The following is a 15,409-nucleotide window of genomic DNA, read 5'->3' as shown; positions in this document are numbered from 1 at the left end:
GCACGCCACAACTAAGAGTTCGCATGCCATAACTAAGAAGCCTGCGTGCCGCAACTAATGAGCCCACGTGCTGCAACTAAGAAGCCAGCGAGCCTCAACTAAGGAGCCTACGAGCCACAACTAAGGAGCCCACCTGCCGCAACTAAGACCCAGTGCAATCAAATAAATAAATAAATATTTAAAAAAAAAAAAAAGAACTGCTATATGATCCAGCAATCCCACTTTTGGGTATATATCCAAAGGAATGGAAAGCAGGGTCTTGTAGAGCTGTTTGCATACCCATATTCATAGCAGCATTATTCATAATAGCCAAGAGGTAGAAACAACAACAAAGTCCATCAGTGGAGGAATGGATAAACAAATGTGGTCCATACATACAATGGAATACTATCCAGCCTTAAAATGGAAGGAAACTCTGCCACATGCTACAACATGGATGAAGCTTGAGGACATTATGCTTAGTGAAATAAGCCAATCACAAAGCAACAGATACTGTATGATTCCACTTATATGGGGCATCTAAAATAGTCAAACTCACAGAAACAGAAAGTAGAATGGTGGTTGCCAGGGGCTGGGGGAAGGGGGAAAGGGGAATTGCTTAGTGGGTACAGAGTTTCAGATTTGCAAGATGAAAAGCTCTGGAGATCTGTTTTACAACAATGTGAATATACTTAACACTATTGAGCTGTACACTTTAAAATGGAAAATGTTATGTTAGGTGGCTTTTATTACAATAAGAAAAAAACCAGACAAACAAAAACCCAGTACATTTGCCTGTAGACCTCCCTTTACTCATTGAAAAACAGCTGGCTATAAAACAGCTTGCTCAGTGTGATACTGTTTGTGTCAAATGTCCTTTTTTGTTTTAATACATGTAGGTCATCATCATTAGGATATATACCAAAAGATAAACAGTGGTTATTTCTGAGTACCGATTTTGTTCTTTTGGCCAATCTGTATTTTCTAACATTTTTAAACAGAGCATTCCGTTACTTATTAAAACAACAACAAAAAACTTCACCCCATTCCAGCCCCTGTCTTGATGTCCACAAAGTTTACAGAAGTTGAATTTGTATTTTTTTAAATTAATTAATTAAATTTTTTTTTTTTTTGGCTGTGTTGGGTCTTCGTTGATGCGCGCAGGCTTTCTCTAGTTGCGGCGAGCCGGGGCTGCTCTTCGTTGTGGTGGCTTCTCTTGCTGTGGAACATGGGCTCTAGGCACGCAGACTTCATTAGTTGTGGCACGTGGGCTCCGTAGTTGTGGCTCATGGGCTCTAGAGCACAGGCTCAGTAGGTGTGGTGCACGGGTTTAGTTGCTCCGCAGTATGTGGGATCTTCCCGGACCAGGGCTCGAACCCGTGTCCCCAGCATTGGCAGGCAGATTCTTAACCACTGCACCACCAGAGAAGTCCCTGAATTCGTATTTTTGAGTTTTATTTCATATATAATTAGAAATCACTGCCAATAACTTTTTTTTTTTTTTTTTTTTTTTTGCGGTACACGGGCCTCTCACTGTTGTGGCCTCTCCCGTTGCAGAGCACAGGCTCCGGACGCGCAGGCTCAGCGGCCATGGCTCATGGGCCCAGCCGCTCTGCGGCATGTGGGATCTTCCCGGACCGGGGCACGAACCCGTGTCCCCTGCATCGGCAGGTGGACTCTCAACCACTGCGCCACCAGGGAAGCCCTAATAATTATTTTTAAGATAATAATATTAATAGTAATATTTCCTACGTAGGCAAGCTTAATCTGTGCCAGACACTTGTGCTTTTCATGAGTTATGTCATACAATAACCCTTTGAAGTAGGTACTATTATTAAACCCATTCTGCAGATGAGAAAACGGAGGTTAAGTGGCTGGTGCAAATTCATTTATAAATGTCAGAGGTATGTTCAGTCTCACAGCAGTATGATTCCAAAGCTTGTGTTATTGACAGCCTGACTATTCTGCTAGACCCGCATGACGTGCTTATCTGTCATCCAGTTTATGAGTGCCTTGTCAGCCACAAACATACAATTTATGTGTTACTTAGATTGTTCAAACAATACCTCTCACTCTCCCACAGGTTATAGGATATTTGTTTCAAAGATAACACAAAGATCAACCTCCCTCCAGAAATCCCAAGCCATCTAACATTCCAGGTGAGTCCCGACAGAGCTAATGAGCCAATCTTGGGGACTCGGAGTGGTCTGGGACCCTGGTACTGTACCCAGGACATTCCCCTTCTTCACCTATATACTGACTCCACTGCCCGCTACACCAGTCAGGATACACACTCACTTCCTGGGACCAACTTCAACTGGAGGGGAGGGGAATGTGCAACAGGAAAGGCTGTCAAATGTGGCAAATGTCATAATATGATTTATCTCAAAAGAACGATTACAATTATGTAATTAACACTTTGTATCCAGACATTTTCGTCTCTAAGGATCTCTGAAAGTCTTACAGATAACTTAAATATATATCACATACATTGCTGGAGACGAAGTCTATAGCTTCAGAAGATAATTAAAACTCCTTCCCCTTTGGAATTAAGAGAATTGCCTATGGGAAGAATATTATGCCCACCAAACACGAGTTCCTAAACCCAGGAACTCTGAACACAGGGCTGGAAAGGATCTTGAAGAGGAATATGTCCAGGAAAGACAAATAAATTTCTAATAAACATAATACCAATTTCAAATCCTCTGCTCATGGCAGGAATTATTAATCAACCATAGCACCCTTCCCCACTAAGCCTGGCCTTGTCCTCAGAATCTTTCTTAACGCAGCACTCTAGGCAGCCACCACCACCTAATCAGAGTTGAACCCTATTTGCCATGCAGGAAATTAGTCCACTGTCATCCCTCCAATGTGACAGACAGGGAACTGAAGTTCAGAGAGGTAAATTAACTTGCTCAAAGTTATATAGCTGGTAATACAAAACTGAAGTTTCCAAATGTTTGTTTTTTTTTCTTAATCTCTTCCCCTGCTCTTCTCTCTGTTCAAAATATACTTGGATTATATGCTTTGCACCAGATTTCTCTTTCCTGAATGAGCTGTTTAGAATGCCTCTTCCAAAGATTTGCTGAGTGACAATGGGCCTATTGCTTAACCCTTCCAGCGTCAAGTGCTTTCAAATTGAAAATGGAGATGGTAATCTGGGTTCAGATCCCTGCCTTCTTACTGGCAAATTGGGGTACTCTTTTGAGAAATGTGAGCTGCTGCTGAAATTTATATGACTATAGGGAAAGGATGAGACATTTTGACAGCACCTTCTCTAGGTAAGGTACTGTGTTCTGCTGCAATGTGGTTTTGCCCTAGAAACTGTAAAAATGAAGTAAGACACTGGCTGGCTATGGTGATCTGGCTATGTTATTTGGAAGACTACTTGGAAGGAGGTGGCATTTGAGCAAGACTTTGGAGATCAATAGGATTAAGTGTTTCTTTTGATTATAAAAGAGTACATGGTCATTATACAACTACTGGGAAAGACGGTATGTCAACAGGAAAAAATCACCCCTATTTCCTTTATAAACCATGTCAACATTTTGTTTTATTTTTCTCTTGTAATATCTTCTTTACTCCATGCATAGGTATTTATTTTTTTCCCTCCTTTCATATGGTTGTTGTTAATCTATGCATACCACTTTATATTTTGATTTTTAAAAAGTTTTAATATACTGTGAGAGTGCTCCATAACCCAATAATTCTACTCCTAAGAATAACCAACAGAAGTACATACATACATATGTTCACCAAAAGGCACGTGCCAGTAGTACTTTTCGTAATAGGGCCAAACTGGAAACAACCTGAATATCCACCAATAGAATAGATAAATAAAATGTAGCATATTCACAAAATTGAAAACTATACAGTGATGAAAATAAACTATAGCTACACAAAGCAATGTGGATGAATCTCACAGATATAATTTTGAGCAAAAGAAGCCAGACACAGAAGAGAACACACTGTATGATCTATTGACATTAAGTGCAAAACCAGGCAAAACCTACCATGGTATAAGAAGTCAGAACAGTGCTTATCCTTGGGGGCATGGCTAGTGACTGGAATGGAGCATGGGGGCAGGCATCTGACCGTAGTTTACAAAGCATAATCAACTGGTGGAAATGTATCAAGCTGTAGGTTTATGACATGAACTTTTCTACATATATGCTGTAAGTCAATAAAACATTAATTAAGTAGTTGCAGGAAAATACATTCATTAGTTAGACAGGGCCAAGAACATCACTTTGGGCAGAGGGAACTGTACAGACTCAAGAGTGGGAAATGGAAAACATTCCAGATTACTCACAACGTTGGTATTATAATATTTTGCATAAACAAACTATCTCAAAACTTAGGGCTTGGGACTCCCCGGGTGGCGCAGTGGTTAAGAATCCACCTGCCAGAGAAAGACAAATACCGTATGCTAACACATATATATGGAATTTAAGAAAAAAAATGTCATGAAGAACCTAGGGGTAAAACAGGAATAAAGACACAGACCTACTGAGAATGGACTTGAGGATATGGGGAGGGGGAAGGGTAAGCTGTGACAAAGCGAAAGAGAGGCATGGACATATATACACTACCAAACGTAAGGTAGATAGATAGTGGGAAGCAGCCGCATAGCACAGGGAGATCAGCTCGGTGCTTTGTGACCGCCTGGAGGGTGGGAGGGAGGGAGACGCAAGAGGAAAGGGATGTGGGTACAGATGTATATATATGACTGATTTACTTTGTTATAAAGCAGAAACTAATAAAAAATAAAAATAAAAATAAAAAAAATAAAAAAATAAAAAGAATCCACCTGCCAATGCAGGGGACACAGATTCGAGCCCTGGTCTGGGAAGATCCTACATACTGCGGAGCAACTAAGCCCATGCGCCACAACTACTGAAGCCCACGCATCTAGAGCCTGTGCTCCGCAACAAGAGAAACCACCACAATGAGAGGCCCGCACACTGCAATGAAGAGTAGCCCCTGCTCGCCGCAACTAGAAAAAGCCCACTTGCAGCAACGAAGACCCAACGCAGCCAAAAATAGAATAAATACATACATACATAAATTTGTTTATTTATGTGTTTATTTATTTATTAAAAAAACAAAAAAACTTAGGGCTTAAAAACAACTACATTCATTCGTACATAATTCTGAGAGTTGGCAGTTTGGGCTGGGTTCAGCTAGAGAGTGCTGCTAGTATCATCTGGGTTGCTCATGCAGCTATAGTCATGGGGACTGACTGGGGCTGGATAGTCCAAATGGCCTTGCTGTTCACCCTTTTTGCCTGCTCTAGGAAAATGAATCTGAGCCCTTTAAATATCCTTTTCTTGGCATGCTGCTTAATTTTGTCAGTAGAGGGAACTGGAGAGACATTAAAGTAAGAAAGGTTTTTTGCTTCCTGGTTTCAGGGTGCAGGCTCACTAGGCTCCTGCACTGCATGTGGGTCTCCCATGCCCAGCTCCTCCAAAAGATGGCTTCTCCAGGATCAGGATCCTGCAGTTCACAGCAGCCAGAGGCTTCCCGGGGAGTTCTTGTCAAGTGATTTTTGTAGCAAAGTGTCTCTGGTGAGACATTTCTCTATGAATGGCTTTCTTGGTAACTGAGATGGCACATTTCCAGCAACTTTCAGAGCATGATTTCTACCAAGTCCACTGGCGTGACATGGTACCACAGTGACTTCTCTACCATTCAGTGGGCCCAGCCATATCCTCTCCAATGAGATCCGGATCTCAGCCCTGGGGCAAAGGGGGAGGTTCTTCCTCAGGTGTTCTATGTCAACTCTAGAGATAGTTGCTGCTCCTTATATCTGCTATTCCTATATTCTTCAGAGTTCTCTTTACTTCTTATTAGTGAGTCCCTTGTTTCTCCAAACCTCCTGTTATAATGAATAATTATTTATATTAAACTTTCCCTGTTCAAATACTGTGTAGTTTCTCTGTCCTGGTTGGACCCAGACAGATCCATGCCTCACTCATCTACCTGGTGATTGTTGCTGGCTACTGGCTGTGCCTTGCTCCCCATATGTCTCCAGCAGGATAGGCTCAAATTTTTTTTTACATGGCAGCTGGACTCCAAAAGGGTTAATGCTGAAAATGCAAGGCCTCTTGAGGCCAAGGCTCAGACGTCCCATAATATCACTTCGACTGATATCTATTAGTCAAGGTGAGCCATATGGCAAACCCAGATTCAAAGGAGAAAAAATAAACTCTATCTCTTGTGGCAAAGTCATACTGCAAATGGGCATGGGTACAGGAATGGGAGGAACTGTTGTTCCCATCACTGCTAACAACTACCACAGACCCACTGCATCAGAAGCAGCAGAATACTTCCTGAAAGCAGATTCCTTGACTCTACTCTAGAGCTGCTAAATCCAAATATCTGGGGCAGAATATGAGAATCTAAAATGTTAACACTCCTCTCCCTATCCCAGCCTAGGTGATTCATACTCATATTAAAACTTAAGAACCATTCATCTATACTCACACAATATTGATACTCACTTGTCACTTTGAAGATATCTTTCTATTGCCTTCTGGCTTTCATAACTTCTGTTGAGAACCTGTCAATATTATTGCTCCTGCCTTCAAAAATTTCCCCCTTATTTTTGGTTTTTAGAAGTTATAACATAGTAGGCCCTAGTTCAGTTTCTCTATATTTGTTTTGCTTGGGGTTGAAAGTGATTCTTAAATCTGTGGCTTAATGTCTTTCACCGACTTTGGAAAATCATCGACCATCAAATACTGCTTCTGGTATCACTTCATTTCTCTTCAAGTCTCTCCCCTCCACCTCTACCTCCCCATTCTCCTTCTCCTTTCTTCCTTCATCCTTTTCTTCCTTCTTCTATTCCTTCTCTTCCTCTTCCTCCTCCTCTTTCTTCTTCTTTTCCCTCTCTTCTTCTCTCTGCCTCCCTCCCAATGGGACTTCAACTATTTGTATTTAGACATTTTCACCAAGTTCCATATGACTTGCATTACATGTGCTGTAGTTTAAATATTTTCTACTGACCTGTTTTTCAGTTCACTAATTTCATCTTTAGCTGTACTATATACTGTAATCTTACATACATCTTTTGAGTTCTTAGTTTCAATTATTGTATTTTAGGCTTGGAATTTCCATTTGATTCTCCTTGATAGATTCTAGCTCTCTGCTGAAATTCTCCATCTTCTCATATAACGTCTTAAACATATTAATCACGTTTTATTTATTTATTTATTTTAATATTTATTTATTTGGCTGCACCGGGTCTTAGTTGTGGCACACAGGATCTTCATTGCAGCAATATGGGATCTTTTGTTGCAGCATGCAGGCTCTTCATTGTGGCATGTGGGCTTCTCTCTAGTTGTGGCGCGCTGGCTCCAGAGCACGCAGGCTCAGTAGTTGCAGCACGTGGGCTCTCTAGGTGTGGCGCATGGGCCATAGAGCGCACAGGCTCAGTAGTTGCAGCACAAAGTCTTAGTTGCCCTGCAGCACGTGGGATCTTATTTCCCCAACCAAGGAACCTAAGTCCCTTGCGTTGGAAGGCAGATTTTTAACCACTGGACCCCCAGGGAATTCCCCTTAATCACGTTTTTTTTGGGGGGTTTTTTGTTTGTTTTTTTCGCGGTACGCAGGTCTCTCACTGTTGTGGCGTCTCCCGTGGCGGAGCACAGGCTCCGGACGTGCAGGCTCAGCGGCCATGTCTCACAGGCCTAGCTGCTCCACGGCATGTCGGATCTTCCCAGTCCAGGGCATGAACCCGTGTCCCCTGCACTGGCAGGTGGACTCTCAACCACTGCGCCACCAGGGAAGCCCCTTAATCACAAGTTTTAAAGTCCATGTCTTATAATGCCAATATCTGGATCTTCTGTCGGCCTTTTTTTTTTTTTTTTTTTTTGCAGTACACGGGCCTCTCACTGTTGTGGCCTCTCCTGTTGTGGAGCACAGGCTTCGGATGCACAGGCTCAGTGGCCATGGCTCACGGGCCCAGCCGCTCCGCGGCATGTGGGATCTTCCCAGACTGGGGCACGAACCCGTGTCCCCTGCATCGGCAGGTGGACTCTCAACCACTGCACCACCAGGGAAACCCTGTGGGCCTGTTTTGATTGTCTATTTTTTCCTCTTGGTTTTCAACCATTTGGTCTTGTCTACTGAGATGTCAGGTAAATTGTGATTGAATGCTAAATATTGCGTATGAAAAAAAATTATAGGAAAATTTGAGGCCCTTGATGGTATTATCTTCCTTCAGAGAGATTTATACTTTTGCTTCTGGCAGGCATTTAAACCTAAGTCATACAAAGGAGATTTAACTGATTAGATGTTAGTCTTCAGTTCTGTTGGGGCTGGTCAATTTCTAATTCACTTCTACTCCTAGGGTGTAGCCCTTTGGGGGTTACATTTGAAAACTTGTGGAGTGTTTATTAGGGACACTCCTGCTTGGTAGACCTTGAAATCCAATTTTTATACCCCAGCTTCATAACATCTCCAGATGCTCTGCTCAGATTCTTAGCCATCTCTTGAGAAACAGCATACTGAAGGGCAAAGTGGCAGCTGGATATGGGGCTTACCTCTCTGCATTTCCCTTACCTCTGGAATCTTTGCCCCTCAGGTCATTCTTGTTTTGGTTGTTCTCCAATGTCTTCAAATACACACACATAGACACATTTATTTTGTTCAGCTACTTTAACAATTTCCAGTGAGAGGGTGTATCTTCAATAAGCTACCATAATTATTAGAAATAAAAGACTCTTGTTCATCTAACATTTATGTTACATTTTTCAGTGGGCTGGAACCATGCCTTATTCTTCTTTGCAGTGCCAAGTCCTCACTTGCTTTAAGTTCTTAAAAGACACTATTTGAATAAATGGATAACAGTTTGTAAGTTGCTTTCAATTTCATAATTTTAAACCGTAGGCAGAATTAGAATTACCTTTCTCTAATCCTAGATATTGGGCCCACAGAAGACTTGCCCAAAGGTTCCCTGACTAAAGTGCATTAAGAAGTCACTGGTCGGGCTTCCCTGGTGGCACAGTGGTTGAGAGTCCACCTGCCGATGCAGGGGACACGGGTTCGTGCCCCGGTCCGGGAAGATCCCACATGCCGCGGAGCGGCTGGGCCCGTGAGCCATGGCCGCTAAGCCTGTGCATCTGGAGACTGTGCTCCGCAACGGGAGAGGCCCACGTACAGCAAAAAAAAAAAAAAAAAAAAAAAAAAAAGAAGTCATTGGCCTACCTGGGGCTTGACTCCAGAACCAGAACAGGGCTTTTCCCCACTCTGCCATATTGCACTACAATATGATGGTCAAGAGCCTCATGGGCTTGGGTGTCAAGGAGACCTGAGTTTAAATCCCAGTTCTGTCATTTACGAACTGTGTGGCCTTGGAAAAGTTCCATGAACTTTTGGAGCTTTAGACTCCTCATCTGGTAAAGTGGCAATGATAATAACACGAAACACTCAAGATAGCACTGTTGAGAAAATGAAAGTGAGCCAATGTGTATAATAAGGTACTTGGTTGAATCACTGGATCTATAATTAGAGGGTTTTTTTTTTTTTTTGCATTACACGGGCCTCTCACTGTTGTGGCCTCTCCCGTTGCGGAGCACAGGTTCCGGACGCACAGGCTCAGCGGCCATGGCTCACGGGCCCAGCCACTGCGCAGCATGTGGGATCCTCCCGGACCGGGGCACGAACCCGTGTACCTTGCATCGGCAGGCGGACTCTCAACCACTGCATCACCAGGGAAGCCTTAGAGGTTATTTTTTAACAGAGGGTCGGCATGGTGAACAAGGTGCCTTATTTCCATGAGTTTCAGAGGTAGTGCGGCACCCAATGATGTCTTACTACCTTTCCCTCCCTCGGATGTGGGGACTCTACTGCAGGATCATGGTTTTCTTCATGCAAAACACCCACCCCAAGTCCTGCTGATAATCTCACACCCATGAAGGCAAGGGTCGGGGTAGTCTTTACTTCTTTGGGATCTTCAGGACCCTACTGCCTGCTTCCCTCCTGCGAAAGGCCTTCCCTTTCGCAGACTGGGCCTCCCCTTTCCTGGCAGACTGGGGTGGTTGGAGACTCAGCAGCCCTGATGTCAGGGAACTAGGATTGAAAGACCCCAAATCTTTCTCTGCCACTAGTCCCCAAACATGTCCATATGGCAGAGCAGTTAAGAGCACAGAATCCAGAGAAAGACAGACCCAGACTCAAATCTAAGCTCCACCTCTCCCCAGTTGTGGGATCTTGGCTAAGTCCCTTTATTTCCCTGACTCTGTTTCCTTATCTGTATAATGGAGCTGATAATAATACCTACTTAAAGAACTCTTTGAAAGATTAAGTGAGGCACAATAAAAAGTACCTCTTATTTTTTTCTCCTGTTATCCCCCCCACCCCACCCAGAATATACAAGTTAGAAGGAAACAATACAGCTAGAACTAGAACCTGTGTCTTCAGACTCCCCCTCTCCCCACCTTCGCCCACACCACCCCTAAAAGTACTTGTGCCTTGGAGTGAAGACAGTGCTTCCTGATTTTCCCATCACAGTACATGATAACATTTGGTTATCCGCTGGGCTAACCTAATGAGCCTGTTTGAGGCCCGCAGGTGACTGTCCCAATGGAGTTAGGGGCCCTGGCTACCCTGGGCTCCACCTGGGACCTGAGGGTGCTATATCTCCGCACACTTGTAACTTGTCTCTGGGGACCTTTGGGTTAAGGTGTTGACAACCCCTGGTAAGAGCCAGCATTGCATTGCCTAGAAGTGACACATTAAGCCACTGCTGGTAAATCAGTCCTGGGCCAGTTATTCAGTCTCCTGGTAGGAGTTCAGAGGCCAGAGCCGAGGAGATGGAGACTGGGAAGAAAATCAGACATCAGCTCCAGTCCAGGCTCTGCCACAAACTCGTGTGGCCCTGGGCAAGTCATTCCCCGTTTCTGGGCTTAACCTTTCTGTTTGAAGCAGAAAGGAGTCAGACTAGAGGAAACATCCACAGGGTCCCTTCTAGCTCTGACATTCTAAGAATCAGGGATTCTATGAATTCCCCATTGCTCAGCTGCATTCTGCTCCTGGTGACCTGGTTTTTGCCTCTGGTTTGGATAAGCATAGCAAATGGTCGACTCTCCCTGACTGGGCAAGGTGCTCCCAACTCTCTGCACCGTTACTGGCTGGTCTCTGAAAATAACCCCTGTCTGGCCCAGACAGAGAACAGAGCCACACCTGTCCCCTGCCCCTATCAGCAGAACTCCTTGGAGTCCTCTGCATGTTCCATTCCCCTGCCCATAGCGTCAGCCTCTGGTTTCCCGAATCCTCTAGTCTTCCCACAGCTCCCAGGGCTTGTACTATTGTCTGGGCTCAGGCAGAAGGCAGGGAAGCCTCCAGGAACAGTGCAGCAGTTCCCCTGCAAGAGGAGGTGGGGATGCTAGAAAAGGGAGGGCGGGGGAGGCTGCAGGCAGATCCTGAGGAGTCTGGGTTGCCATGCTCTGGAGGCAGGACTTGGCCTTGTGTGCAGTGAGGAGACATCACAGGCCTTAAAGCAGAAGGACATGGTCAAAACTTATGGTCAGAATGTGTCTGGGCTCCATGGAAGGCAGACTGGAGCAGACAGAGAGACTGGGGGCTGTTAGAGAAATGCAGGCCAGAGATCATGACACAGCAGCAGGGACAACAAAGAGGAGGAATTGAGGAGGTCAACTGGCAGACGAGGTGACTGGCCGATTGGCTGTTCAGCCACAAATCTGACTGCATCAGTGTGTTCGGTGACTGGGGTTGTACTGTATGGGAGAGAGGGTTTGTTGGTGTTGGGAGAAAGACCCCAAGGTAGAGTTGAGAAAAGGGTCTCAGGCTTAGAGACAAATGTATTAAAATCCTTTCAATAGTTTTTTGTGTTTCTTAAAACTTTCTCATTTTGCAAATACTGTATGATATCACTTATATGTGGAATCTAAAAAATACAACAAACTAGTGAATATAACAAAAAAGAGGACTTTCCTGGTGGTGCAGTGGTTAAGAATCCGCCTGCCAAGGCAGGGGATGCGGGTTCGAGCCCTGGTGTGGGAAGATCCCACATGCCGCGGAGCAACTAAGCCTGTGAGCCACAATTACTGAGCCTGCGCTCTAGAGCCCTCAAGCCACAACTATGGAAGCCCGCATGCCTAGAGCCCGTGCTCCACGACAAGAGAAGCCACCGCAATGAGAAGCCAGCGCACCGCAATGAAGAGTAGCCCCCACTCACCGCAACTAGAGAAAGCCCGCGTGCAGCAACGAAGATCCAACGCAGCCAAAAATAAATAAAATCTACATTTAAAAAAAAGAAAAAAGGGCCTCCCTGGTGGCGTAAGTGGTTGAGAGTCCGCCTGCCGATGCAGGGGATACGGGTTCGTGCCCCGGTCTGGGAGGATCCCATATGCCGCGGAGCGGCTGGGCCCGTGAGCCATGGCCGCTGAGCCTGCGCGTCCGGAGCCTCCGCGTCCGGAGCCTGTGCTCCGCAACGGGGGAGGCCACAACAGTGAGAGGCCCGCATACCGCAAAAAAAAAAAAAAAAAAAAAAAAAAAGAAAAAAAAAAGAAGCAGATTCACAGACACAGAGAACAAACCAGTGGTTACCAGTGGGGAGAGGGGAATGGGCAGGTAAGAGGTACAAACTTACCTCTTACAAAGAAGTATAAAATAAGCTACAAGGATATATTGTACAACACAGGGAATACAGCCAATATTTTATAATAACTATAAATGGAATATAATCTTTAAAAATTGTGAATCACTATATTGTACACCTGTAACATATAACAGCAACTATACTTCAGTAAAAAAACAAAATAACCCCAGAAACTTTCCATTTCATCCTCTCAGCATCCATATATTATTGTCTCCAAGAAGCTCCAGGTTGTGTCAGATCTAGGGCCCCGAATTAAGGTCTCCTGACCCTTGGTCCCGCACCTGGCCCCAGCCGACTGCTTCCTTGGAACAGTTCGCAGGCAGACGTAGCAGGAAGTTCAACCCCGCCCAGCTGCTTCCCACCACCTCCTTGGACTCCACAGCCCGACCCTGCCACCACACGCCATGTGCCTCCAGCACCCTTCACTGCTCTAGGCCTTGGCTTTACTTTCTGTCACAGGAAGAGGCAGGCAGGGCTAAGTGAAGGTTTTTGACATTCAGACAGGAACAAGTGAACCCTTTTTTACAAAGGGGTCTCATATGAACCACAAAAATGAACTCAAATAAGAAAACCTGCTCAGGCAAGGCAGAGGTGGTGGATTCAGAGGCTGTTTGTCTAGTTGGACAGTGGTCCTCCTTTTCTCCATACTTTGGCAGCCTCTGAGACATTCCCCAAATCCCCAGTGTTCCATGGCCCACAGTTTGCAAACCACTGGACTAGCAGACTCCCAATTGAACATCCTAGAGCAAGGGAGTCTCAGCCTGGGACCACAGACAGAATTCAGGGTGTCTCTGAGTTTGCATGGGAAAACTTCCATCTTTATTTTCACTAACCTCTAACTCAAGTTAAGTACTTTGTTCCATTTGAATGTAGGCAATGACCACAGTAATTCTGATGGTTCCTGTGACTGTGAAACCAAGAGAAATCACAGGTACTTTTCTATCACATTACAGTTGTCATAGATCTTTTATGCTCACTATTACTCTAAAATTACAATGGTTATTATATCTGCTGCCCAACCTCATTTTAAATGTATTAATGAAGTACATATTATATCATAAACAATTTAAAAACTATCGTGTTAACTATATTTCAGTATGATTGGTTTCCTCCATAGTCCTATGTATTTTATTTTATGCATTTAAAAACACTCTTGAGACGGGGTCTGTAGGTTTCACCAGCTTGCCAGAGGAATCCATGGCATCAATAAAGTTAAGAACCTGTGTCCTAGGACTTCTCTTCCAGAACAGAGGGGGCTGGGGAGCTCGTTCCCAAAAGAGGGCATGTAGGACTCAGGATCCCAGGAGGCGACATGCACTCTCTGAGCCTGAGGAAAATGAGACAGGAAACTGGGGCAGGAGCAAAGGGACTCTAAGAAGTGGAGCAGAAGCCAACAGGTCATCTGGCAGGGCTCAGTCTAGTGGGACAGAACTAAACTCCTTAGCTCCAACGCCAGCCAGGCTTCTTGGGGGAGCCAGGACTCCTGGGTCCTCAGCTTGCTTCTGTCATTTTCCCTCCTATTCTCAGTTTCCTTCTGTGAGCTAATATAGTGGGAGCAATAGTGGCTTGCAGGTCAAGAGAGATCCTGCTTCTGGATCTGACTTTTCCTTGTCTTGCTGAGTATTTCGGGTAAGTCATCTCCCCTTCCCAGCCCAGTTTTCATATCTGTTTAATTTCTGGCATAAGTACTGCTACAACCCCTTGTCATGCCCAGAGTAGATACTGCTGACAGATCTCAGTATATGACCATTCCATGCTTGTATGTAGCTTCAGAAGCCTTTCCAATGTTCTACTGATTGATAGGAATCAGCAAACGAAGTAAAATATATTTGCTATTATTGGACTAGATGATCTACACATTTCCATCTCTACTATTCCATGGCTCTAAAGATCTGATCTCAGAAATGTGAACAAGACACTAGATGGATGGGAAGACCTATAAAGCATGGCTATTTCTGAACCGTGTGTGTGTGTGTGTGTGTGTGTGTGTGTGTACGTGCGTGCATGTGTGTGTTTAACAGAGAAAGAGAACATTCTCAGTTGGGCTGTAGATTTTCTCTCACGCACCCTATAGTGAAAATGGGGTCAGAAGAAGATACTCAGATTTTGAAATCTCAATCTGGCTTTCTGGAACAGGTAAACAGAGGCACATGGAACTCAGACTCTTTGCAAAGTGTTAGGAATGGACACCACACCAGGATTGGTACCACCAGGTCCTACCTGTCGCCAAATGTCCTGTCACCAGGGACATCACACATGTAGTGCAGTGGAATTATGGTGACAAAGAGCAAATAACACCAGCCACTCCTGGCGTAATGTACACAGACTCAGATCCTGCACAGCAAGGTCACCAAAATGTGGATGTGCTGGAGACTTAGGGCTTTTCCCCCAAGCAGCACAGAAAGCCACTTAGGATGTTATTTCAGAGTGTTACCTAGCCCAGGTTACAGCTACAGCCCAGATAGATGCCATTACTTATTTGAAGTCATAGCCAGCTCAAGTGCTAGGACCAGAACCCAGATATCCACAGGCCCGTGGGCCCAGGCTGGCACCATAAACGGGAAAGTGGATTGGATGGAAGAGTAGGGAGTGGTGAGGACTGTGGCAAACTAGAGGTCACATGCCCTGTTTAAAGGCAGCTGCTGATCATCAGTTCTAGTTGATTGCTGGCTATGAGAATGTGGACCCAAGTGCCACGTCTTCCTTCTGATCTTTAAAGAGAAATCAGAACCTAGATTTTTATGTTAAATAGCTGCATTTTCACATGTTGGCATCCAAATTTTTAAAATGTTACAACGAAACAAA

The 15,409-nt window shown here is 44.6% G+C and overlaps 1 pseudogene; it reads right to left on the bottom strand.

The window, feature by feature from the left end:
* Positions 1 to 15,409, bottom strand: part of LOC132486897 (eukaryotic translation initiation factor 2 subunit 3-like) — a 34,000-nt pseudogene that overhangs the window by 2,824 nt on the left and 15,767 nt on the right.

This window comes from Mesoplodon densirostris, chromosome 3, assembly GCF_025265405.1.
Source record: "Mesoplodon densirostris isolate mMesDen1 chromosome 3, mMesDen1 primary haplotype, whole genome shotgun sequence".
NCBI classification, from domain to species: Eukaryota; Metazoa; Chordata; class Mammalia; order Artiodactyla; family Ziphiidae; genus Mesoplodon; species Mesoplodon densirostris.
Note: the sequence above shows the minus strand (reverse complement) of the source record. Positions and strands in the feature narration are given on the sequence as shown.